This window comes from Nyctereutes procyonoides, unplaced genomic scaffold, assembly GCF_905146905.1.
Source record: "Nyctereutes procyonoides isolate TBG_1078 unplaced genomic scaffold, NYPRO_anot_genome, whole genome shotgun sequence".
In the NCBI taxonomy this organism is placed as follows: Eukaryota; Metazoa; Chordata; class Mammalia; order Carnivora; family Canidae; genus Nyctereutes; species Nyctereutes procyonoides.
In genome coordinates this window covers 50,289,915-50,317,335 of record NW_026575044.1, presented here as the reverse complement: position 1 = coordinate 50,317,335, position 27,421 = coordinate 50,289,915, and positions in this window count along the sequence as shown.

The window sequence follows — 27,421 nt, the reverse complement described above, 5'->3', positions numbered from 1 at the left end:
AAACTTATTTGCAGCAAAGTAGGAGATCGCTGAAATAACTTCCAAAGCCATGACTCCTGAGAGAGGGTGAATGAGTTATTTTATTTAGGTTTAGGATGAATAGTTAGATAGGGAAGCTTGTCACTATATGTAGAGGTGGGCATAAGGCCATGCATGCGCCTTAAGGAAACATGTCTATATGTACATCACATGTTATGTAAATGAGGCCGAGGCTCCTCCTTGCGTGGAGAGTTTAGTATTAATTTAGTATGAGGTAAAGGTAGCTATCAGTTATTCTAGAGGTCCGTCCATGGTCTATCTTATCTGCACAGGAGTGAGTTGGGGGTTACCCTCAAACTGGTCTTGGTAGTCTGGGCTGGAGGAAAGTCTTGTCAAGGCAGTTGCCATCGACTGTGGGGTGGTTTTGGGTTTAATTTGCCCAAGAGGTAAGCCAGAGAGAAGAGCTTAACAAAGAATTTAAGAAAAAAGTTTAGTGAGTATAAGCAGGTGGTCAGTAAAGTTCAGGTCTTGGGATCTAGCTGGTAACAACATCACTTTTCATTATTATGTCATAGCATTTGAAATCCATTTTAATGTTAATTAATAATAATTACGATAACTAAGTGAGTGCTTACTATGTATCAGGCACTAATTAACCAATCATGTGAGTTAATACATTTACATCTTACAACATTCCTGCAAGGCAGATAATATTACTAGTCCTACATTACAGACAAGAAAACAACAACAACAACAACAACAACAACAACAACAACAAACAAGACTCAGAGAGGATTCAATAACTTGCCTGAATTGTTGACAGCAATTAGCGGCAGAGCCAGGATTTGCACCCAGGTGGTCTGGATGCAGTCTCTTCACAACTGCTCTAAATCATTCTCAATCAATTATCATTAAGTTAGGAGGTGATATTTACTTTAAGCAGAGGTGGTGACAGTTTTCACATGTCTAATCATGTCATATCCATCGCCTAGTAAAGGAACTCAGTACATTTTTTTTTGGAATGAATGAATGAATATCTTATTTGGGTATATTGGGGAGGAATGATTTTACTTAACCCTTCAATATTTTTCTAGCTGGTCTAAGAATTAAAGGAAAGAGATTAACAGAGGACAAAACCCAAAGTTTAATTATATGCATGTGGAGGCTCAATAATGAAATTGAGACCCAAAGAAAATGACCAAGGCAGGCAATTTTTATGCTTTTTAGACAAAGAAACAGTAAATCTGTGTGAAGAACTGACAAGAGCAAGAAAACTTATGTTCAGGAGCTTCAATTAGTAAGAAATCCAAAACGAATTTGGGCTGATGTAGTAAATTAGTAAAAGTACGACTTTGTTTATCCACCAAGGATGTCTTCTTCTCTGACCAGTCTGTCTGCAAAACTCACATACATCCTTTAGGAGCTAATCCCTTGTGGGACACTGCTCCCCACTCCTCAGCATTTTGCAGTTGCTCCCACCATTGTTCTGATTGCCTCAAGTTGTGAGGTTGCTTGTTTGTCTCCCTCAGATGGTAGAATCCTGAAGATATCTATTTTTTCCCACAACCTGGCATTTAGTAAGTGCCTATAGGGACCAGACACAGTGGTAGGTGCTTTATGTATAATGTTGATTTCATAACTTCCTGTAATATTTCTTGCAATATCATTAAGATGGCCAAAATATATTTCTTGTATACATTTGGTCGTTGTCCATGGTTCCTGACTTACAGCTCCCAAATCCTTGGGAGTTCCCTGAATAATAGGAGCAATGGGTCACCTTTTGTTGCAGTATTTGCTCTCTGGTCCTCCATTCCTAAAATCCACTTCAGAAAGTAAGGGTGGAATACCCACCATTTGCTTCAACGTGGGTGGAACTGGAGGGTATTATGCTGAGTGAAATAAGTCAATCGGAGAAGGACAAACATTATATGGTCTCATTCATTTGGGGAATATAAATAATAGTGAAAGGGAATAAAGGAGAAAGGAGAAAAAAATAAGTGGGAAATATCAGAAAGGGAGACAGAACATGGAAGACTCCTAACTCTGGGAAACGAACGAGGGGTGATGGAAGGGGAGGAGAGCGGGGGGTGGGGGTGACTGGGTGGCGGGCAATGAGGTGGGCACTTGATGGGATGAGCACTGGGTGTTATTCTGTATGTTGGCAAATTGAACACCAATAAAAAATAAATTTATTATTAAAAAAAAGGAATGGGTGTCTTGTTACTCATTACAAGTTCCTTTCCACCTCAAATGGGTTTATGTTAATGAGGTGACTCTTGGAAAGCACCTAAGGATGGAGGCTGATTACCAGGGGAACCGACCCTGAATAGAGTAGTGGAACTTTCAGTCCCTGATTTCCAGGGAGGTGAAAGAGGCTGGAGGTGAATCCATCACCAAAGGCCAATGATTTCATCAATCATGTCCCTGTAATGAAACCTCTGTAAAAACCCCAAAGGAGAGAGTCTGGAGAGCTCCCAGTCTGGGGAAACAGAATGCATTCACGTGCCACCATGTTGAGCCCCAAACTCCATGAAGACAGGAGGTCCTTTGTTTGATACTTCAAACTTCAAACTTTGTATCTCTTCATTTGCCTGGTAATTCGTATCCTTTAATTTTAAAAATTAAAATTGTTAATTGTAATTCAGTATCTAGTGAGTGAACAGGTTTCCTGAGTTCTGTGAGCTGCTCTAGCAAATTAATCAACCCCAAAGAGTGGGGTCATGGACACCTATGATTTATAGCCCGTTAGTCAGAAGTGTGGTAACAACTTGGACTTGTGGTTGGCATCTGAAGTGGAGCGTGATCTGGAGGGACTGAGCCCTTACCTGTGGGATCTGATACTATCTCCAGGTAGACAGTGTCAGAACTGAGTTGGATTAGAGGATGTCAAATAATGTTGGTGAAAAATCTTCCACAGGGAGGGTGGCGTGGGAAAAACTCTCTTCCCCAAGGGGGCATGGGGTCCAGAACCTTCATTATTTTCCCACTTCACAATTGAAGAAACCAAGACTTGGAGCTGTTTAATAACTTGACCGAGGGCACACAGCTACTGAGTTTGTCTTGACTCTTTCCACTAAGTGGTCCCATCTCATGTGTGATGAACAAGTGTTTGTTGAAAGACTGAATAAGTGACAGCAATCAGTGGCTTGATCTGACTGGAAAGGGGAACCAAATGGTGGCTATTAAATGTAGTGCTATAAAGTGCTCATGGGAGGTGGAAATTTATATTCCAGTTCTTCCTGAAAACATAAAATCTACTATATAACATTGAAGAGTTATCTGCCATTTCTCCATGCCCATCCTGATGTTCTCTTTACTTCTTTTTGTCCTTTCCTTTTGCTCTATTTCCTTTTCATTTATTCACTCACTCGTTCATTCATTCAGAAGATATAGATGGTCTACTATGTACCAGATGCTATCCTAAATGCTGGGAAATTGGCAGCACTGCACATGTATATTTTGTCCATCCCCTGTGCAGGTGGTTGCTTCTGATCCTCACTTCTGCGGGACGAAAAGAGAATATATTTGGGACACCTGAGTGGCTCCAGTGGTTAAGTGTCTGCCTTTGGCTCAGGGCTTGATCCTGGAGTCCCGGGATTGAGTCCCACATTAGGCTCCCTACATGGAGCCTGCTTCTCCCTCTGCCTGTGTCTCTGCCTCTCTCTCTCATGAATAAATAAATAAAATGTTTTTAAAAAAGAAAAAGAATATATTTGGATCTACTTAGTTTTTGTAGAAGACAGACTGGTGAAGAAAACTGAGACATAATTGGGATCACTATCCCTGCAATTTTGTGATGTTGAGGGTAGCACTGATTGCTGCCATTTCCATAGCTTTGATTCACTATGTGGCAGTGTGTCTGTGGAGTGTGTGTGCATGCATGTAGTAGGTTTAGTGGCTTCTACTTTGCTTTCTCCACTAGCCATAGGCCAGCAAACTAATGTAGGTGATGTGTTCACCACCTAAACTATGACGTACGTTCATTCTAATCATATCTGGGGCCCACTGAAATGATAAGAATATAGTAGACCTGTTTTGAGTTGGTCCTGAACCGGGACACTATCCCCCAGGTTCATACACCCTATTTTAATAGGGGTGATATGATGATGTTTGGGACTCCTACTCAGTTCAGACTTTGTGTCTAGTGGTCCTTGAAGTGGGTGGGTATTCTCTTTACCTTGGTGCACAGTTACCTAGGTAAATAGCCATGGGCTCCTTTAGGGTAAAACTGGAGGGATCATTACAATTTACAGACACAGGCTAGGGTATGCTAGGTATTCTTCCTCATAGGGACACAGCCTCTCCTTCAATCAAAGGCCTCCTGGTAGGAAAATTGGCTCAAGTTTGAAAACTGGACAAGGGACTGCCACTTTTTATTAGGGTACTTACTTGTAAGTGCCTTAATCATTCATCCTTGATTTCAAAAAATTGCATATTTTTGAATAATACTTGAGTTGGATGTCCATCTATCGTCCCCTAAGAACACTGTGTTCTGTTAAGTATCTCGATAGTTCTTTATAGGCCTGGCCTCTTGGCTGCCATTCCAGTCTTGGTCCTCATTTTGGTAATTGCTTCTACCTTGCTTCTGATGGTTAAGTGCTGACACCTGGCTTCTATGATGTTTGGATCCTGTCATCTCCATTACTGTGAGTTCTATAACAGCATCTCCTGAGATCACCTTGGCCTCTAGCCACCTCAGAGCTTCTCAGTGAGCTGGTGTTCCTCTTAGTAACACATTGCTTATCTCTGGTGACAGTATGTCCTCTGGGCCCTCTCTTGGTGGTGGTGGTGGTGGTGGCTTGTGGCCTTATGTGGAATATCTACCCTACTATGTTTACCTCTATAAGCCTTCTGATCGGTTCTTTACTCTGCTGTAGCCGATCTGACATTTTGACTACATTTAGTGGAGCCATTGCTACCCAAGCTTCTAAGAACCATCCTATCAAATTCCTTGCTGGATGTTTAATTCTGTGTAACAGGAAAGTTTTCTCGTCTTAATGAATACTCTCATTTCCTACTTCATGGCCAACCATTCCTGATCCAGCATTCTCAGTATCCAGTTCCAGATGTGCTCTCCTGGCACTTGCTGGTACAAGTCATTCTTCCAGCAACCTCAGCACATGTCCTTGAATGTGGTTTAAGACAACTATTTGATTATATCTCACATTTCCTGGGTTAGGAATACAGGTAGGTCTCTGCCAAGTGGCTCTTTCATTCTATAGGTTTCAGAGGTATGTAGCTAGATAGAGGGTTGGTCTTGAGGGCCTGAGACAGCTTCACTCGTGTCTGATGTCTTGACAGTGATGGCTGCAGGCCTACAATGGCCTCCCCAGCATGACACTACTGGGTAACAGCCTTCTTATATGTATCTCAGGGCTCCCTGGCAGTATGTTATAAGAGAGAAGAAACTACAAGGCTTCTTATGACCCAGCCCTCAGAAGTCTATGATTGTGTCTGTTTTTCCACATTCTATTGATCAAGGAAGTCACTGAGGCCAGCTCAGATTCAATGAGAAGAGATGAGACAGCATTTTTTAATGGGAAGAATAGCAAAGAATTTGCTGCCATCATTAATCTATCATACTTCCTTAGCAGAGCAATGTAGCACTTAAGTGATATTGTGACTTGATCCTTTATTACTGACCTGTTGGTTGGGATGACATCTGAGGATAAATTTTTTGGATGATACATATTGTCTTATAAGCTAGAGGCCCCTACATTAATTTTAAGCAATTGAGAGCCTAGTCATCAACAGGGAGAAACAATCAATTCTGCAGGCCCCAGGGGCTCAGGGAAATATGAAGATTCAGTTTTCCCAGATGATCCCATCTCAATCTCAGGATCCCCCTTTCCATCGAGGGCCCTGACTTTGATATTTCAGAGCCAGGTCTGAGCTTCAGTCTTTGGTTATTTTAAATTAAGTCCTGCACCTGATCTTTTGCCTGTCCTGCTTTCTGGCTGGAGGACATGAAAGTCTTTCTCTGTTGCTGTAGTGGCCCAGGGGCTTTCAGATTTTACCTTAGATAGAAGGCCAATTTAAGGCAGCCTTTATTGTCTTTCTGCAGAGTGTGTTCCCAGAAGAGCTATCTTGTTCCATAGACCATCAGAACTGATTTCACTGGAATCTCTGGAATTCATATGAATTAGCACCTGCATTGGCCTCCCCTTCACAGAGGTGCCAGCCTAGATCACCTCCAGTGGAACCTTCAGCATTTGCCCAGCTACAACTGCATGGGGTCAGCAGGGCTCCACCTATGATCATGTGGGACCCTGAGTGCCAGCCAGACAGCAGATGAGTGAGTGCCAGTGACCTTCCAGGATTATTCCCAGCTCCAAATCTCCAAATGCCTTAGTTTGAGCTCTCCTGGGAAAGGACTCTGAGGCACATGTTTGTAGGCAGGATTTTATCTTACTTTTTTGGAGGATGGGCAGTGTGCTCTGGAACAATACCTGTGACAAGTGAGGGAAGCAGGTTTGGTTAAAAGAAGTTGAACTGTCCTCTGCCAACACTTCAGGAAGCTCTGGAACTACATATTCCAGATTAAGTGATGATGAACCCTGGTCCTTTTTGCTCCTGCAAGCAGGCTGTCCCCCAGAGAGGAGTCATGACCTTGGGCAAGGCAGCTCCTATCAGCCAAAGGCAATTGTTGGGAGGGCATGGCTGTGATCCAACAAGAAGCCAACAAATCCTGGCAGCAGGAGAAAGATTGCCTCCGTTCTGAAGGAAAGCTGGTTAGTGTTCAACAGGATTTAGTGCACATCGCCCAGTTGGGTTAGTGGGATACACACTAGTGATGGAATAAGCAGTCAACTGGGACAATGCACAGACCACAAACTGGGAAGTCAGAGATCACAGCTCTGAAGCAGGCTTATTACCAACAGTGACCAGAGGACAGACAATGGCAACATTATGACCACATAGTCAGTGCTAAGGATTTATTGGATGGGAATTTTTGAATGACTACATGGTTGGAATAATAGAGAATCAGAACTCAGGGAGCAGTCTGGCTTGATTGGCTTGGCCAAATTCTTCTGGCTTGTCTGAGCTGCATATGCTCCTTTTGAAGCCTCTCATTTAAATCAAGGGCAGGAGTGATAACAAGTCCTTCCTGAGAAGAGGACCTTGGGTAGGCATCTTCTGTGCTACAGTACGTCACCTCAGGTATGTTATGACAAAATGACCACTTGGAGACTAACTCGAAAAAACAACACTTTCTATTTGTGCTTCCATGGGATAATGTGGTTGAAGTTCTCAATAATCCATTAAAAATGAATTTTTGGAATAAGCTTGTTTGTATTAAATTGGAAACTGCTTGTGCTCTAGTTGAGGTAGGAAAGTAGAATAATTCCAGAAAGGAGTAAAACAGTAAGAGGCCTCCACTTCAACTAGGTGGCTCAACCAAATATTGACAGCAAATACAACTAGGGGCAGAAAATTAAAAATCATATGTTGGGAAAACATGTTTATTTGCTCCCTTGTTGGAGATGATATTTGGAGAAAGTCCCATTAGATCAAGTACTATAAACAGTGACAGAGATTTGGGCACATGCCCCACAGCAGGCAAGTTAGAAAAGTTGTAAATCGAGGGATATTGATACAATGACAAACACAATTTAATGATGGGGCTTTGAACTTGGGTGCAAGAAAAGATGACATTTCTCTCCCCTGGGTTGCAGAGGCACATGAGGGATGCCTTCCCAACCAGCCCCACATCTTTCATAGACAGTTGTGGCTGTTTCTTCCTATCATTTTCAGTAAGACAATCTTAATTTTTAAAAGAATTCTCTTGAAAATGCTTTTTTCTCTTGAGTTCTGTCACTTATTTCATTTGATTTGTTTAAAAAATTGGTTAAAAATTATCACCAAAGCGCATAGGACTTTTTAAAAATCATCCCAGATTTTAAAGCAACAGATCATTTTTCATAGGAACATTTAAATATAAAGAAATGTTCAGCCCTATTCAGAATGCCAAAATCCAAATGTTCCAAAGGTGTTTCGGCTTCAGACATGAATAAATATATTCTTTGAATTGGTCTCTTTGTACTCGGTCCCATACTGAGAATAAACTGCCAAGTTAGCAGCCTAGAAAGCAGAAAAAAATTTCTGTAGATTTATGGATAAGCTGAAAAGAGTTATAAAAATACACTGATTGAGCCCAGGAAGCAAATTTCCTGGAAACATTTATAACCCCAGGGTTGTTATAACTCCTAGGGCAAGGCAGAGTGTGGAGGCAATGCACGAGGCTGTGGTGGGCAGCCCCACCTGACCCTGGGTGAGACCATTGTAGCTTCTGGGGGGAGATGATGGGTCTGTTTATATTGTTTTGCTGGGGTTTATGAAAGATTCTTATCCTCTTCTCACAGTGGATACTTGTTGAAAACACAAATTAGGACAGAAAATATGTTGGATCAACCAAACCAGCCTTCTAGGGAGTCTGGTTAGCAGTTTGAGATGCAAATTTCTATAATTTGCCACAGTTTGGGCCAACGGTTGCCGTGGAGTGAATGCTGAAGTTGTCAGATGATCTGATCCGGGTGACACATGGGCTTTGCCACTTACCTGGCTGCATGAACTTCAGCAGCTCATAAACCTTCTGAGCTTCCTTTTCGTTGCTTGGTGAACTGAGAGGGCTCCTATCCCAAAGAGCTGTTGTGTCCACCTGTGATGACACAGGTAAATGTATGTCAGTGTCCCTGCTGGGCATCCTGTCTGGTGCTCCCAAATATTAGTATACCCTGAACTTATTCAATAAGATAGCACAGGCTTAGCATGTAGCAGAATGTACATAATGCTTGGCATTTAGTGAGGAATCAACACTATCTTTTGACAATTGAACACGGTTTTCTCTTTGGCCTGTGTGTTGGGTGTACGGCACAGTTATAATAGAGGTCAAGAACACCATATCCTTATTCTTCACTCATCAGCAAAGCATTTTTTTTCTTGAGTTCTAATCTTTGCTCATACAAAAACATTTTTTGAACAAATATTAATCATGTAGCAGTTATATATAGACTTTGTGCTCAATGGTAAGCCTAGAATGTGAGCAAGACAGACTTGGTCTCTCCTCACTGACGTACAGTTGAATGGAAGGGAACCACAGCAACTGAACAGTCAGTGAGGTCAGTTTCTTGGTTTGCCTTTACCAGCTATGACAATCCCATGGAGGAGAAGTAGCCAGGTGCTGTGAAAGTCTGAGGGGCTCAAGGGAAGGGGATTGGGGGGGAATAATTCTTGCCCTGGGATCTGATGGATGAGTAGCAACAGATAAGAGAAATCGAATGGTAAGAGGAAGGACCTGGAGGGAAAGGAAAGGAGGGTGTGAGGTACTGATAGGCCATGTGGGTTGGAAGCAAGAAGAGAATGAATCACACGAAGCAAGGATGCAAGGCATCCAGGTCACATAAGGATTTCACCCTAAAAGCAAAGGGCCGCAGGTGAGGGCAGCAGGAGAACATGTTGGTTTGGCACCAATAACAGGTTTTGGGAGGCAGGGTGGATTTGGGCAGACTTAGGAAGTGGTTCAATAGGCCCAAGTGTCTCATGATGGAAGCTTGGACTAGGGAGGTGGCTGGAGAGAGGGAGACAATGAGGGATTCCACATATGCTGAAGATTTTAAATTCATAGGATGTGGTGATGAGCTGACTGTGTCAGGTGGGGAAAGGGGGTTTCTAGTGACTACTCCCACACCTCTGGAAGGATGACGGCGCCATTCCCTGGTGCAGGGACGTGTGTGAGCCTGTGGAGACTCGTGGAGGTGGAGGTGCTTTTGAGACACTTGAGTGACAGACACAAGGAGCGGACCCCTGCATCAAGGTCTGGCCTAGAGATGGGGACTTGGAAGTGAGGGAAGATGGGGTACGGCTGAGAAGTAAAGAGGGAAGAGGCCTGGGCCTGGGCCTCTTTGTGGTCTGTCTGAGCATAGGCCTGGGAACCTGGTCAGGAATGTCATGGACAACTCATCTACTGAGTTTCTTAGGATAAGAAATCCCTGAGTGACTGGACCCAGAGATGGGAATTCTGGGACCAGGGGTAAGATATAGCAGGTATGTGCGCGCGTGTGTGTGGAGGGGCAGTGGGCATGATCCATGCTTCTCAGAATGGAAAGCCAGCATCAGAATAGAATGCAAATATACATATGTGCCTGGTATTCTTGGTCTTGGTTGATGGTACTGAAGTGCAGTGCATAAGGGAACCATTTCCATGCAACTTTCTGTTGCATATGGATTTGAAGGAAGGGGAAGGCATTGCTTTAAGCCTGCCACTGTTGTTTTTTCCAGAAGTCCTTTTGATTAAAATTGCAAGTACAGGGGCACCTGGGTGGCTCAGTGGTTGAGCATCTGCCTTTGGCTCAGGTCGTGATCCCGGGGTCCTGGGATCAAGTCCTGCATCAGGCTCCTTGCAAGGAGCCTGCTTCTCCCTCTGCCTGTGTCTCTGCCTCTCTCTGTGTCTCTCATGACTAAATAAATAAATAAATAAATAAATAAATAAATAAAATCTTTAAAAGAATTGCAAGTACACGCACAGTTATATACACACACATGCAACTAGAAGGCACCCACTTTAGTTTATATATTTGGAAAGATAGTTTCATTTTCCCTAAGAAAGTGAAGGAAAATGGCTCTAATTATTTTTCTGTTGCAGACAAAATATAAGAATGCCACACTGCTTGCTTGTGAGTCTACTCATTTACTTAATGAAGAAAAAAAAGAGCAAACGTTTTCACTAAGGACTTGTTGATGCATGTGTATAGTGATTGCTAGAAATGCCAGCAACCTCCACATGTCTGTTGGTAAAGAGGCAGAGTTCAAGTGTGAGGACTGGGAAGAGGGCAGTAGGCAGTCAGGTGAGCATATCCTGACCTCACCTCAGAGAATGTCATTAGATTTTTTGTTTTTAAAGAATATTACTTAATGAGAAAATAATAATGATAATGATAGGAAAGAAAATAATTTGTGAATTTTATGTTACTCTTTGTTCCCATTTTGAATTTGGTAGGAAAGCAAGTGTTCATCCCTAGATATTAAGTGCAGGAGAAAGATGCTTTCCAATACCTGGACTGATCAGAAAATTCACTTTGGAGAAGTTGAGCTTCTTTTATGAGAGTGTGAGCTAAACCCACTCCCTGCCTTTGATGATTTGATTTATGATTCATTAGGACATTTATAACTTGCTGAAGGAATAAAACCTAAAGTTGCTAGATCTTAGTGTGCTCACCATCAGAAGGTACAATAATGCAGGTGCTCCTTTAATACTGAAAAAAATAGGAAGAAAATAATGTATGATAATAAGTGTTATAGGAATACTGATTGGAATATACATATATAAAAATGCCACATTGCTGTATTTGTAACCGAAGAATTGTGCAAGAAACAGTGTTAAATGGTGTGAAAAGGGGATCCCTGGGTGGCTCAGCGGTTCAGTGCCTGCCTTCGGCCCAGGGCCTGATCCTGGAGACCCGGGATCGAGTCCTGCATCGGGCTCCCTGCATGGAGCCTGCTTCTCCCTCTGCCTGTGTCTCTGCCTCTCTCTCTCTCTCTCTCTCTCTCTCTCTCTCTCACTATGTCTATCATGAATAAATAAATAAAATCTTAAAAAAAATAAATGGTGTGAAAAGGTGGGAAACCTCATATTTAGTATATAGACAACAGGCAAAGGAGAGGATTGCTCAAAGCAGCTAGAAAGCAGTGGGGAACCACTGAAATTAGGATTTTCCCAATTGTCTTTCTGCTAGGACTTCAAGTAGCATCTTGTAGTTATTATGTCACCAGTGAATCCCTCCAGAAGCAACAGATAAGTAGGACATGAATTTTGACCTCAAGTCCTGAGGCAAAGCTATGTAGATAAATGTGGGAACATAAAGACAGCTTCTCCTCTAATATGTGCTTTTATTTCCTGGAAACTGTACAGTTTAAAATCTTTTCTCCTATTCTTCTTCTCTTTTCTCTCTTACCCTGTGGAATTTGAAAAGACAAATTGCCTACAGATTTAAATAGGTGTTTTAGAATTTTTGAATGGTTTGAAAATAACCTTTTTTTTTTTTTTTCAGAAAAAGAAGTGCATTCCTGCCAGGTGCTTTTAAAAGCTCTGTTTGTTTAATAAAAATTACTTGAATATTTAAACATAGGTTTAGACTTTAAATAAATCACTCATGACGAATTGAGCACAGCCGTCTGAAAGGGAGGCCTAAAGTTATTTTTATGTTTAGAAGTCGAATTTACTTTTATGAAATGAAAAAAAAAAAAAAAAACCACCCACTTCCAGGGCTGTTTCATGGTGAAGTAGTTTCAGAACTGGTGGGAAGGAAATAAGGTATTTGCTAAAATGAAAGGCATTTTTGGTTTCCGAAAACATGCTCTGGAGCTCCTGATGTGATTTTAGACTCGTTGAGATCTGGTAGCATTTCCACAAGCAGTGACATTTCTATAATCTTCAAATTAAGTGTCATTTAAACTATTCAGCAGGCCAGTGACCAGATTACTTGCCCATTTCCACTTCCACGAGGAATGGGGAGTGGTCTACGGCTTGGTTTTTCTCATGACGTGCCTGTGGATCTGTACTTTCACTGATCTCCTCATTCACAAATTTTCAGTGGCCCAGTTTTGGAGGAGAGAGATCCACCTTCGTGGGATGTAGGCCCCCCCGCCCCCCTCCCGCGTTTGAGGGCCGATGAGCTTTGACGCGGCGGCGCCACTAGGGGGCGCGCATGGGCCAGCGGGGCGCCTGCAGCCCCAGGCCCTGCGGCGGCGGCTGCAGCGGGCGGGCCAGGGCCGAGCGCAGCAGGCGCTCCCGCGGTTGGCGCGCGCATTTGGCCGGGTTTTCTGTGGTCTCTCACCCAAGTGTTGTCTCAGGCATCAGCAATAATGATTTTTAACAGGGGCAGAGTTCACTATTTGATGCTTTGTGTTGGTGCTTGCAGTCTTTACAATTATAAGCCGGGAAGTACTAATTGGGAAAATGAAGACAAATTAGGTTTTTAGACATTATGTTTCTGGGTTTTCTTCATGTTTGGATTTTATAGCATCTTTTTTTTTTTTTGAATCAATGTGATTTAGTGAGAAGTCTACTGAGTAGTACGTAGATGTTCTTGGGCAAATTTAATGAGATTTTTTTTTCTTATCTGTAAAACAGGCACATACAAGGGTTCTGTGATGATTAGGTGTTGGTGAAGGAGTTTGGCCCATAAGGATTGCTAAAGAATATATTAGAATTAGATACTTCAGTATTTTAAGACTTTTTCTTCTCTTTACATATTTCATATTATGTATGGCTTGTTCAATCATTTATGTAAAAAACTTTTAAGCAGAAAGAATTTCTCTCTCTGAAAATTTTTACAGTTTTCTGCTCAAGAACCAAGACGTTCTTTCTGAATCTTCTATGTCCAATGAAATTAAATGTGAGACAGAAAGCAGAAGATATTTTCTGACGTAGGGTGTTTGTAGCTTTGATTCTAAGGTCGGCAATTTTTTGAAGCTTTTTAACACCTACCAGTATAACTGTACATACCTGTCCAGTGGATTGGCTTCACCAGTTCAAAAAAAACCCCACTGTATTAATTGTGATCATTTTAAATATTAAACACTCCTTTTATTAACAAGAAAATGAAAGCTTTGTGAACTTTATGTAACTCTGTTCCCACTTTGAATTTTGTAGGAAATCAAGTGTTCATCCCTAGATATTAACTGTGGGAGAAAGATGCTGTTCAACACCTAGGTCTGATCGGAAAATTCACTTTGGAGAAGTTGAGCTTCTTTTATGAGAGTGTGAGCTACACCCACTTCTCTGTCTGCTTTTGACGATTTGATATATGATTCATTAGGAGATTTACATCTTGCTCAAGGAATAAAACCTAAAGTTGCCAGATCTCGGTGTGCTCACCATCAGCAGGTACAATAATGCAGGTGCTTCTTTAATACTGAAAAATTGGGAGTAGTCGTGTCAATGGCCAGCAGAGTGGGCCTGTGTGCAGAGAAACCTCCTCTTGGCTTCTGTGTCCCTTGCTGTGAGCTGGTCACACTCTTCAGTTCTGGGGAAAATTCTTTTCTGGGCCAGACAAACCCAGTGCTCTAGGCTGAGCCCAGTCCAAGACCGAGTCAGCTCATGGCCGTGAAAGTTCTTCAGTGCTGGCTGCCGAGGCACTCTTCTCTGGGACAGCCAGAACAGAGGCTTGTTCTCTTCCACACTTCTCATTTCAGATCAGTGGCTCTTTCCAGCCTCCCACCCAGGGGCCACCACCATTGCCCGTTGATGAGTCTGACCCCACCGATCTTAAATGGGTAAAATAAAGCAAGAGCTCATTTCTTTCGTCTTTCTTATTGCAGCAAGAGCACCCACGACCCTACAGGGTCTGCTTGTGTGAGCCTGGCCATGTGAATCAGGGTCCCTAGGGACTCCCACATTTATAGCACCAAAAGCCTAAAGCACCTTTGCTGCATTCTCATTTTATATCAAACCATGGGGTTTGAGCTGGTCTCTAACAGCAAAGTACAGGTCTGCGCATGAAGTGGGTGGGCCAGAGAGAACCAGCCACCTTCCAAGTGACAGGAGCACAATTTGGACTTGCCCAATATGCTGTTCCTGGACACTTTTGCCCCCCAGACTGAGAGCCACCTCAATCCTATGAAACTTGAGATAGAGGTTGTGACAGGTGGGGTGGGATTTGATGACACAGAAACCTGCCAGTCCTGCTACCAGCCGCTAAACCAGAGGTCGGCAGACTTTCTGCAAAGGAACAGATAGTAACTGTCTTGAGCTTGGCGGGCCACCTGGTCCTGTCACAATTCAACTCAGTCATTGACATGGACAATAGGTAAATGAACGAGAGTGTCTGTGCTCCCAGTGAAAGTTTACTTATACACCTGTTAGGTGGTGGGTGCTATGGGCTGCAATTTGCTATTCTTGCTCTGACCATCCCACCCCCATTAGTTCCACAGAAAAGTGGCCAATAAAGCACCCTTCCGACAGAAAGGACCAAGACCCAGGAATAAAAGAGAACAGACATCTGTTTAACTTTCTCAAATCCTTATTCGGGCTATCGTTGCCCCTTCAGAGGTTTCTGAAGTCCTAAGACATAGCAGGACTGTCTTCTGCAGACAGCCCTCTCACAGCGGCAGGGGAAGAAAGCCACCATCTGGAATGGATTAGGAGCCCACCCCTCATGTACGTTTGTAGGCTAACGTTTTGTCCATTTGGGTGGGCCTGTGGGCAGTGGGCTTCTTCATATAACAGGCGTTTTCCCCAAAGACTATTTGCAAGAGGGACATTTTTTTTTCTTCCTTCCCTAGTTGCCCTGCAGAATGTATGCTCAGGGGAAAATTCTCCAACTCACACTTAATCAAGTGGCCCAGCAGGCCACTTTGCCTCTCCGCTGGCCTCCAGCTTTGAAGATAATCATGGCACGCAGCCAGGAGGTCTCAGGGCTCAGCCGTGGTTGGGTCTCTCCTGTAATGCCACAGTAAAAGCCCAGGCCACCCTATTATCTACCTCGTGATTTAACGTGGATGGGGCAGTCCTTGGGATGGTGGGCCACATATTGTAAACGAATAACGGTTGCCTTCTTGAGTGCTTGTGTGTGGTCACGAGGTGAGATCCCTGTTGCCATGTCTTTGCTGGGACCAGCTTGCCCCAGTGAAGTAAGCTTTGACGGAAACCCGAGAGCTTGTAGTGTTTGCCGTGGGATTGACAAGACAGACCTGCTGCCCTTGGTGGTCTGCTAATCATTCTACATGTTGCCATTAAGTGAATCCTTCCAGGATTGCTCAGATGGATGGAAGGCTGTGTCTGAGAACAGCAAGTGCTGCTTAAAATCCTGAATGATAACTTGTAAGTGCGTATATTTCCTTCTAAGAAGGAGAATCGGCCCTGTAGATGTTATTTCCATAATCTTTATTTTCCTTCTGTTGAAATCTAAATAATGTAGCCTATACAATTGAAAAAGCAGCAAAAATAAAATTTCTTTTGGTAATGATTTCAATATTACGGTTTTCCTCTTTTTTTTTTTTTTGATAAACTGCAGTTTCTGTGAGTGACCACTAATGTAACAAGGTGGTCGTTCGTTTCTTCTATGTTAAAGTAAGACTCGTTTCTTTTCAATCCTCCTACTCACTTAACCCAAATTTGGCCTTCTTTTGCCTCTTTCATCACCTTTCTTTCTTTCTTTCTTTCTTTCTTTCTTTCTTTCTTTCTTTCTTTCTTTCTTTCTTTCTTTTTCTTTCAGATTTTATTTATTTATTCATGAGAGACACAGAGAGTGAGAGGCAGAGACACAGGCAGAGGGAGGAGCAGGCTCCAACTCTATCCTGGGGCTCCAGGATCACGCCCCGGGCCGAAGGCAGACACTCAACCGCTGAGCCACCCAGGGATCCCCCATTTTTTTCATCCCTTTCTAGAGCTTTCTGATCTAACCTGCTACTAAATCAACCAGTCTTCCACCTCTGTGATGAAGTAGAGAAGGAAAGTTAGCAGCCTTCTGCTTTAAGTCCAGACTCCTCTGCTCAGGACTTGCCTCCTTCCTCTTCCCTCCCTTTCTCTGCCCTTACCCATTCTTTCAAATAGTTAAAAAAAAAATGTCTCTTGCTTCCACTCCAGACTCCTGGCTCCCCTCCTCTGAGGCAACCACAATTAATAGTTTGCTTGGGGTTTTTTTTGGAAATTCTTCTGCACGTGCAAGCATACAGGCCCCTCTTATTTGTTAAATAGTATGTGGTATCCAGTCAATGTTTTGCATTTTGTGCTCTTTATTCAACCCTACTTCTTGAAGATTATTCTACATCAGCACATGTGGGTTGACTCCAAACCTTTCCATGGCTCGTGTGTAGTTTCCAGCGTCTTCCATGCTCAGCTCCACCTTTTCCTAGTGACCATTAATGGTCATTGGTCCCCTGGGTGGCATCAGGATGGCTTTCTTCCATCTCTCCCATCTGCCCTGAGGCCACGTGTTTCCTCTCCATGCACCTGATCGTTTAGTCTGGCACATCCTTCAGGACCCAGTTCATCCTGCCCCTGACTAAAATCTCTTGAGACTATAGTCTCAAGGCTAGCACTTAGTTGTTCCCTTTATGTCATCTTCTTTCCCCCTGATGGAGCCACAGATCCCTCCCGGCAGCCACTTTGACCATCTTATTCTTCCAAAGTGCCTAGCACAGTGCCAAGAACTAATTTCACTGGATTCTTCCTCAAAGGCATGGCCACATCTATCACTTTCCATTTTTGACTGTGAGCACTTTTAGGGAAGGGGCCTCTGGGGTGCTTTTGGGGTTGTTCCCATCCCTGCAGTGAGTAATCCTGATGCTCATCCCAAACAGTAAAGGCCAGGGCTAACTTTTATGCACCTCTCTTTATTTATTGTCATTCTAACATGGAGCTGGAGCCATGATTTTATTTTACTCTTTCTGTTGTGATTTCCCCAGCTTGCTTATAAAACTCTAACATTGGCATCAGCCAACGTTGCAAGAGATGTAGGTATTTTCATATCCACTAAAAGATACACCAAAAGCAGACTCTAAAGTAATTCAAGTTCCATGATTTTAGAGAAAGAAGAGGTCTCAGCAACCTGGCTGGGCCTAGTGGGTGACCTGGACACACCCAGACTTAATAAAAGTTGGAATTCAGGGCTTGGGCTCCAGGCCATGGGCTGTCTTTGGTGCATCCTGTCCCCTCTGCCCTACTCAGTCCTTATCCCTCACCTCTGACCTCAGGTACTAGGCCTCTTTAATTCCTGTTGTCTAGTTGTGGCTTCTCTCACCTCTTCTTCCTCAGGAGACAGAAGCATGTACAATTCACATATAACGGATTGCCTATATTTAGTTAGGGCTAATTGAATACGTTGGTTAGGCATTGGTGGCTTCTTCCATGTTGCTCGGTAACTGAGGCAGACCAAAGCCCAAAACATCTCTTGGAAGTCTTTCAGTTGTTCTTTGAAAGTTCTTTCTGACACGGTGTTCTTGATATCATTTTGATAGATTACTGCTACATTTTGAATAAATGAATTTGCTGTCTCCACTAAGGTAAGCCCTTCCTTAGTTAAGGTAAGTTCTGTTACTTTCTCACTGGATGCTGAAGGATGTGTAATCACTTTCATAAACAGAAAGAACTATTTTTCCATGCCACTTTATTTTTCAACTTCTAAAGACCAAAAAGAAAAAAAGAAAAAAGAAAGAAGGAAAACCTGAAAAAAAAAAAACCAGTAATACATTATTTTGTGGCAGAAAAAGCTCCATTGAGGTGAAAATTTGGGTGTTGTGATTAAGAAAAGATTAAGGATATAAATTAGGTGATCGTGACAGGTAGAAGGTGCCTTGTAGGTGAGATGTGGGAAAAAAGAATGAAAGAAAATGAAGAATATATCTAGAAAGGCAGAGATAATAAGCATATGTTTTTATTTGCTCATCAATGTTTGTGTTCACAAAATGTTTTAGAGGAAATGTAGTACAACAAATATAATGAAATAGTTTCAGAACTGTTCCTTTAGGGCAATAACAACCAATTTGTACCCTTTAAGTATATAGTAAGAGTTTATTAAGTGTGTGCTGGTCCCAAGACAGAAGTAGTACGACAAACTTTTCCCAGATATTAAGTATCAGATGTCTTATTATCAAAATCCCTATGGCTTTACTCATCTTTTAGAGCTAGCACTTAAAAAAAGGGGATTTTATTTATCTATTTGACACAGAGAAAGACAGCACAAGCAGGGGGAGCAGTGGGAGAGGAAGAAGCAGGATCCCCTTTGAGGAGGGAGCCGGGATGTGGGGCCCTATCCCAGGACCCTGAGATAATGACCTGAGCTGAAGGCAGATGCCACCCAGATGCCCCAAGAGCTAGCACTTTTTATAATATGATCTCTTATGCACTGTAAAAGGCACAGGCAAGCTAACCTTATAGATACAATTAATAATATCACAATATCAGGGTTTTTTTTTAGAGTTTGAAAGATTATTCTAACTTTCTAATAAAAGATCTGATGAATTACAGAAAGGAGCCATCTGAAGATATCAAGATAAGTGTAGTCTGTAGAAGATTGGAGAAATAATACTGATTTATGGTCTTGTTTAGAAATGTACATTTTAAGCAGTTTGTGTCCAAACTGCCTTCTGATAATTAACGCACCTCAAATCAACATCAGTGGTATGAAATTTTGGAGAGACTATAACTAAAGTGAGTATGCATTTGATTTGTTTTGGTCACTTGATAAAGTTTGATTTCTTAACAAGCCATATGTATGTAACAAAGATCTAATATTCAAAATGTCTCTGCTCATGTTGCATCAGAGGATTGATTCAGCTGGAATTAATGCTATATCTTTCAGCTGCCCTTGAAAATGTAACATCTGAAAATTGGATTATCTTGCTGTCGCAATGTGGTTACTATCCAGTCTGGGGTAGATCTTGGATGAACACTGATAGCCACCAGTGGGTCATAAAAAATGGGAAATCTTTGCCTTCCAGATTACAGATCTGGACCTTTCTTCTCATTTCCAGTGACTCTGTCTTTTCTCCCATGCCCATCTTGTCCATCCTGCAGGATAAGGGGACTTATCTTTCCTGCAGACTAACCACACTTTAGGGGACATGCTAAATGCAGCTCACCAGTGAGTTTGGCACAGACCTGAACTATTAAGCAAACCTTTTGGATGTGTGCCTTTATACCTGCACACCCTGTTTCCACCTGATGGCATCTGCAGCTGGGAACAGGTGAAAAGTGAACACCCATCAACAGGAAAGGAAGCAGGTGACCTTAGAACTTAGAAGCTGGGAGTGTAGTTACATAACTCAGTCTAGAGCAAGCCTATGGTGATGAAAAGGATTTTTGTTGTCCTACATTTTTCATGGTGGACCTGTCTGGAATTATAGGAGTGTGATATATTATCTTCTCATTTTCTTTAGACAAAGCGGTCGGCTAGAAAGGGAGGATGCATCATGCCAAGAATTATCTAAGTGAAACCAAATGCAACAGCCTGAAATGCTTGGACTTAGTTGTTTCCAAAACCTGTTCTTCCTTTGTGGAATGAAACCAGCCCAAACTGCTGTCTGGAATGCAGTAATCATTGTGAGGGTGCTCTGCTTTTAACAACGTGTTAGGAGAAAGTGTTTCTATGCCAGCCCCTGGAAGGTTATGTGATATATTAAATTTTACAAGCCTAGTCCCTTTTTTTGGTAGGGAAAAACCGATAAAGGAAAACTGGGTTGCCAGGGACTTGCCCAGTGTGCATCTGGAATGTCTCCGCAACCAAAACCTGGCTTTGGACTTACTATGATAGCCGTAGGGCTTTTGGTGATTCCACTGTCCAGTCCTCTCCCCTGCTAGTTGCAATGTGAAAATGCAGGCTGAGAAAAAGTTGACAAGAGCCTTGCATTCCATATTCTAGAGAGGCCTTCCTAATAGAAGTGGAGGTTTGAAGTCAGGAACAATAAGAAATCGTTTTATGGAAATGGAAAATTTAGAGAAAAACAAAAATACAAAAAAAGTAGAATTTTTATAATGCCTCACTTTTCTTGTTCTGGAGTATAAGGATTAAGAAGTGAAACTTTTCCTTTCCCCCTAACTGACCCCCAAAGGAACCGGAGCTAACAGTCGAGCAACCATCACACCAGATTGCTCCTTGGGCTTCTCTGTCCAACTGCATGCATCTGCACACAAATAATTTTATGGTATTTTTACCATATTGGACCACAATATATGTATTGTTTGATGGCATCTCTTTTCACCTATTCTTTGACATGGATATTTTTTCAAATCAGTTCACATAAATCTACTTCACTTTGAAAAGTTGCTATGTAGTGTTATAGTATATGTATATATATATTTTTTTCCTTTTCCTTTTTTAAAAAATTTATTTATTTTTTCATAAATTTATTTTTTATTGGTGTTCAATTTGCCAACATATAGAATAACACCCAGTGCTCATCCCATCAAGTGCCCCCATCAGTGCCCGTTACCCAGTCACCCCCACGCCCCGCCCACCTCCCCTTCTACCACCCCTAGATCGTTTCCCAGAGTTAGGAGTCTCTCATGTTCTGTCTCCCTCTCTGACATTTCCCACTCATTTTTTTCTCCTTTCCCCTTTATTCCCTTTCACTAATTCTTATATTCCCCAAATGAATGAGACCATATAATGTTTGTCCTTCTCCGATTGACTTATTTCACTCAGCATAATACCCTCCAGTTCCATCCACGTCGAAGCAAATGGGGGTATTTGTAATTTCTAATGGCTGAGGAATATTCCATTGTATACATAAACCACATCTTTATCCATTCATCTTTCGATGGACACCAAGGCTCCTTCCACAGTTTGGCTATTGTGTATGTATATATTATAATTTACTAAGTTATCCCAATTTTGATGGACCTGTAGGTCATTTTCAAGAGAAATAGCAAATAACAAACATTTTAGATCTTAGAGATCATCTAGTTAAAATTTCTCTTTTTATAAAGAGGAAATTGAAACCTCAGAAAGGCTGAGTGACTAGAACAATTAATGGAGGGCCATGAATAGAATATTTATGTGTCGTGGATTTTTTAGGCATGAGGACTCATTCTATGTTAAAAAAGAAACTGAGAGAATTCATGGGAGGGCAGAGAGATAAAGAAGCCTTCATTCATTCATTCATTCATTCATCCACTCACTCACTCACTCACTCACTCAAATTCTCTTGTAGTTGCTAGGGACACATCACTAAAGAAAACATAGAACAACTTCCTGCCCTCAGGAAGCCCACACTTTAGTAGGATAAGTGGGGAGAGACAGAGAATACATAGAATAAATTAGTTATGTTATATTGGAAAGTGATTAAATCTATGGAGAAAAATTCAGGAGAGAGGTGGCGTCTGGTGGTCATATTAAATTTTTAAGTGAGAGGGTCAGATCAGAGAAAAAAAGTCACTGACTTTTTATAAGAAAATGAGCTTTAGTGAAGTATAATTGACATACAATAAACCACACATACTTGGACAGTTGAGAAGTTTTGACTTGTACAGTATATACTCAAGAAGCAATCCCCACAATCAAGATAATGAACACCCATCATTACTAAGAGTTTCCTCCTGTCCTTTGTAATCCATTCCTCTTGCCACTCCCTGCCACCTCACCACCAATTGTTACTGTGCTTCTTGTCACTATACATCAGCCGAAATTTTTTAGGCCTTGATATAAATGGAATCATATGGTATGTACTTTTTTGTTTTGTTTTGTTTTGTTTTGTTTCGTTTGTTTAAAGATTTTATTTATTTATTCATGAGAGACACAGAGAGAGAGGCAGAGACTTGGGCAGAGGGAGAAGCAGGCTCCTTGCAGGGAGCCCAATATGGGACTGGATCCCAGACCTGGATCACACCCTGAGCCAAAGGCAGACACTCAACCGCTGAGCCACCCAGGCATCCCAGCATGTACTTTTTCGGAGAGCCAATGGCTTCTTTCATTCAGCTTAATTATTTTGAGATTCATCTTGTTGAGTGAATCAATAGTGCATACCTTTTCGCTGATGTGTACTATTCTATTGTCTACCCATTGGTATTTGATGGATATGTAAACTGCAGTTTTGGCTATTATAAATAAAGTTGCTATGAATGTTCATGTACACATTTTTATGTGGATATATGCTTTATTTCTGTCAGATAAATATCTAGGAATGAAATGGCTGTGTGATATGGTAGGTACAAGTTTAGCTTTTAAGAAATGCCAACTCCTTTTCTATAATGACTGCAACATTGTAGATTCTCCTAGTGGACCATTTGCATTCCAATTACTTCAAATCCTCATCCACACTTGTTATCATTATTCTTTTTTTTCCATAAATATTTTATTTATTTATGAGAGACACAGAGAGAGAGAGTCAGAGACACAGGCAGAGGAAGAAGCAGGCTCCATGCAGGGAGCCCGATGGGGGACTCGATCCCAGGACCCCGGGATCACACCCTGAGACAAAGGCAGATGCTCAACCACGGAGCCCCGCAGATACCCTCATTACTCTTTTTAATTTTAGACATTCTTAAAGGTGCATTGTGCTGTCTTGTTTAGGTTTTAATTTGTACTTTCCTAATGAATTTTGATGATCATTCAATTTCATGTGCTTATTTGCCTTCTGTATTATTTCTTTAGTGAGCTTTCTCAAAATCTTTTGCCATTTAAAAAAAACTTTTTTTCTTAGTGTTTTGAGAGCTCTTTCAATATTCTATATATAGCTCCTTTACTAGATATATAATTTGCAAGTATTTCCTTTTTATTTTCTTAACAGAAGCTCTCGTCTTCTGAAGAGCAAGAGTTCCTTAACTTTGTTGAAGGCTAGTTAATCATTCTTTTTTTGTAGGCATTTGGTGTGGTATCTAAGAAATCTTTGGCTAGCACCAAATCACAAAGGTTTTATCTTAGGTTTTCATATGGAAGCTTTAGAGTTTTTATATTTTACATTTAAATTTATGATCCATTTTGAGTTAACTGTTGTGACTTTAAAAAAATTCACAATAATGTCCAGTTGTTCCATCATGGTTTGTTGAGAACACCATTCTGTATTCTCTCTCCATTACATTCACTTTGTAACTTTGTGCAAAATAAACTGACATGAATGGGCTTATTTTGGGATTCTTTATTCTGTTCCATTTATCTATATGTCCATCAATATACCAATGCAAGGTTATCTTAATCATTATTTTATATTTTCTGATGCTGTTGTAAATGGCATTAATTTTTAAATTCAGCTTTCTAATTGTTGATTGCTAATACATAGAAATACAACTGGTTCTGTATATCTTATATTCAGCAACATTGCTAAGCTCCCCTAGTAGTTCTCATAGGTATTTCTACATAGACAATCATGTTGTCTGTGAATAAAGAATGTTCTCCTTTTTCTTTTCAATCTACATGAATTAAACTTCTTTGTCTTGCCTCACAGGTTAGAAATTCCAGTACAAAGCTGAATAGAAGTGAAAAAGGGACACAGAACATAAAGACTTCTAACTCTGGGAAATGAACTAGGGGTGGTGGAAGGGGAGGAGGGCGGGGGGTGGGGGTGAATGGGTGACGGGCACGGAGGGGGACACTTGACGGGATGAGCACTGGGTGTTATTCTGTATGTTGGTAAATTGAACACCAATAAAAATTAATTTATAAAAAAAAAAAAGAAAATGGACCTTCTTGCCTTTTCTTGATGTTAGCAACCATAAAGTCTTTTACCATTAAATATCATATTTAAGGATGTGTTTGCTGTAGGTTTTCTTTTAAAGACTATCTTTTTAGAGCCATTTTAGGTTCACAGCAAAATTAAGAGGAAGGTGTAGAGATTTCCCATTTTTGCCCTGGTCCCACACATGTCCAGCCTCCTGTATTACCGACATCCTCCACCAGAGTGGTACATTTATTATAACTGATGAACCTGCATTAACAATCACCAAAAGTCCATAGTTTACATTATGGCTTACTCTTAGGTGTTGCATATTCAATGGATTTGGATAAACGTATAATGACAGGTATCCATCATTTTTACTTCCATAAACTATATGTTTCTTTATCAGTTTAAGAAGTTTCCTCTCTATTTCTTATTTGATAATTTTTTTTATCAATAATAGATTTGGTATTTTTTTCAAATGCTTTTTCTGTATCTGTTGGCATAATTATATGGTTCTTCTATCTTAGTCTGTTAATGTGGTCAGTTACAGTCATTAATTTTGAATGTCAGAGCAACTTGCTTGCATTCCTAGAATATATTCTTGTATACTGTTGGATGTGATTTGCTGAAATTTTGTTTTTAATTATTTTATCATTAATCATGGGGAATATTGTTCTATACTTTTATTTTAAAGTTTTTGTCTGGTTTAGATACTGGAGTAATGGTAGCTTCATAGAATGAGTTGGGAAAAAAAGAAAAAGAATTACTTGGGAGGTAGTCTCTCCTCTTCCATTTCTTGGAAAAGTTTATGTTCATTGGTATTACATCTTCAAATGTTTAGTAGTCTTTGTGAGAAGGTTTTGAAATACAGTTCATTTTGTCAGAAGGTAAAGGGCTATACAGGTTATATATATATTTCTTCCTCACAGAATATAAGGAGTTTTGTTTCTCAACAAATTTGGCCACTTCATGTAAGTTAAATTCATCAGCATAAAGTTGTTCATCGTATTTTTTGTTCTTTTAATATCTGTGGAATCTGAAGTCCTGGCATTCTCAGTATTGATCATTTGTTTTGCTTCTCTTTATTTCTCAGATCAATAGTGCTAGAGATTTGTCAATTTTATTGATCTTCTTAGAGAATCAGCTTTTGTTGTACTGATTGCATCTCCTATTTCACTATTTACTATTTCAATGATTGTAACTCTGATCTTTATTATTTCCCTCATTCTGATTACTTTGGTTTAACTATCTATTCTTTTTAAAAATTTCTTAATCTAGAAGGTAAGCAAATTTACTTGAAATCTTTTTTCTTTTCTAATATATGTGTTTAGTGGTACAAATTTCCCTCCATATACTGTTTTAGCTGTATTCCTCAAATTTTGATTTGTAGTACTTTCAATTTCCTTTGGTTTAAAATATTTTCTAATTTGCTTTTTGATTTTTTTGGCCTATGATTTATTTAGATTGTGTTATTTAGTTTTTAAATATTTGGAGATTTTCTAAACATCTTCCTATTACTAATTTCTGACTCATGTTGTGGTCAGAGAATATATTTTGTATAATCTGAAAGCTTTTAAATTAATTAAGACATTTTCCTTTATGGCCCAGAATGATGTGGTCTATCCTGGTAAAAGTCTATGTTTACTTGAAAAGTATGTGGTTTTTGCTATCTTGTTGGGTGGAATGTTCTACAAATGCCATTAGGTTGAGTTGGTTGATAGTTTTTACAAGTCTTCCATGTTCTTTTCTGCTCTTTTACTTACTTTTAAAATTACCTATTGAGAAGAGGTGATCAAATCTCAGACTATAATTGTGAGATTTTCTATTTCTCTTTTAAGCTATCTCAATTTTTGCTTCTTGTATTTTAAAACTCTGTTCTTGTTTAAATCAACATTTAAGATTTTTATATCTTCTTGAAGACTTGACACTTCCATCAAAATGAAATAGCCATCTTTATCTTCGGTAATATTTTTTGTTCCAAAATCATGCTTTATCTGCTATTAATAAAGCCACCTTTTTAAAAATAAGAGCTAGCATAATATATCTTTTTTCATTCTTTCACTGTTAATATATTTCTGTCTTACAGTGGATTTCTTATAGCCATCTGATAGATAGGGTTTGATTTTTAAGGTCCAATCTGAAAATACTCTGCCTTTTAATTGGGATTTAGACCATTTACATTTCATGCAGTTATTAATATTGCTGATTTTATACCCATAATATCTTGCTATTTAAAAAAATTGTCCTATCTGTTCTTTGTTTCTTTTTTTTCTGTCTTCTCTTGAACTGCTTATATTTTATAGTTCCATTTCATGTATTTTGTTGATTTGTTTTATATATTTTCATCTAGTGTTATTTTAGTTTATGCTTTAGGATTTATACTATACATCTTTAATTTATCACTGTACCTCATATGAGAATATAGTTTTTCATGTATCATATAAAAACTTTTAAACAGTGTACTTTTATTTTTCTCATCTGGTTTTATGTTACTGTTTTCATACATTTCGCTTTTACATGTGTTACAAGTTTCACAATATAATGTTATTTTTGCTTTTAAATAATTACTTATCTTTTGAGGATATTTAAAAAGAAAAAGTCTTTTAAGTTTAGCTACATAATTACAATTTCTGGTGCTCTTCCTTTCTTTGTGTTGATCTTGATTTCATCTGGTTTCATTTTCTGTGTAAATAAACTTAAAAAATCATTTCGTATAATGCAGATGAGTGCAGTGATGAATTCTTTCAGCCTTTGCGCATCTGAAAAGTTTTTATTTTGCCTTTGTTTTTGGAAGATATTTTCCCTGATTTTAGATTTATTTATTTATTTATTTATTTATTTATTTATTTATTTATTTATAAATTTATTTACTCATGAGAGACATACAGAGAGAGAGAGGCAGAGACACATGCAGAGGGAGAAGCAGGCTCCACGCAGGGAGCCCGAGTGGGACTCGATGCTGGGTCTTCAGGATCATGCCCTGGACTGAAGGCGGCGCCAAACCACTGAGCCACCCGGGCTGCCCTAATTTTAGAATTTTATATTGAAATTTGTCTTCTAGTATTTTAAAGATCTTGCTCCACTGCCTTCTGGGTTTTGTTGTTTCCAACAAGTGTGCTTTCATTTCTTTGTTCTTTTACGTACACTGTATCCTTTCATTCTATGGATGCTTTTAAGACTTTGTTTTCATTAGTTTTAGGCGATTTTATTATGATGTGCCTTGGGATATTTTTCTTTATGTTCTCTTGATTTAGGTCTCCTTCTCCTTTTTCTTCTTTCTCTGTCTTTTTTTCCTTTTCTCCTCTGCTTCTTCTTTTTATTTTTTATTTTTTTAAAATTTTTTTTATTT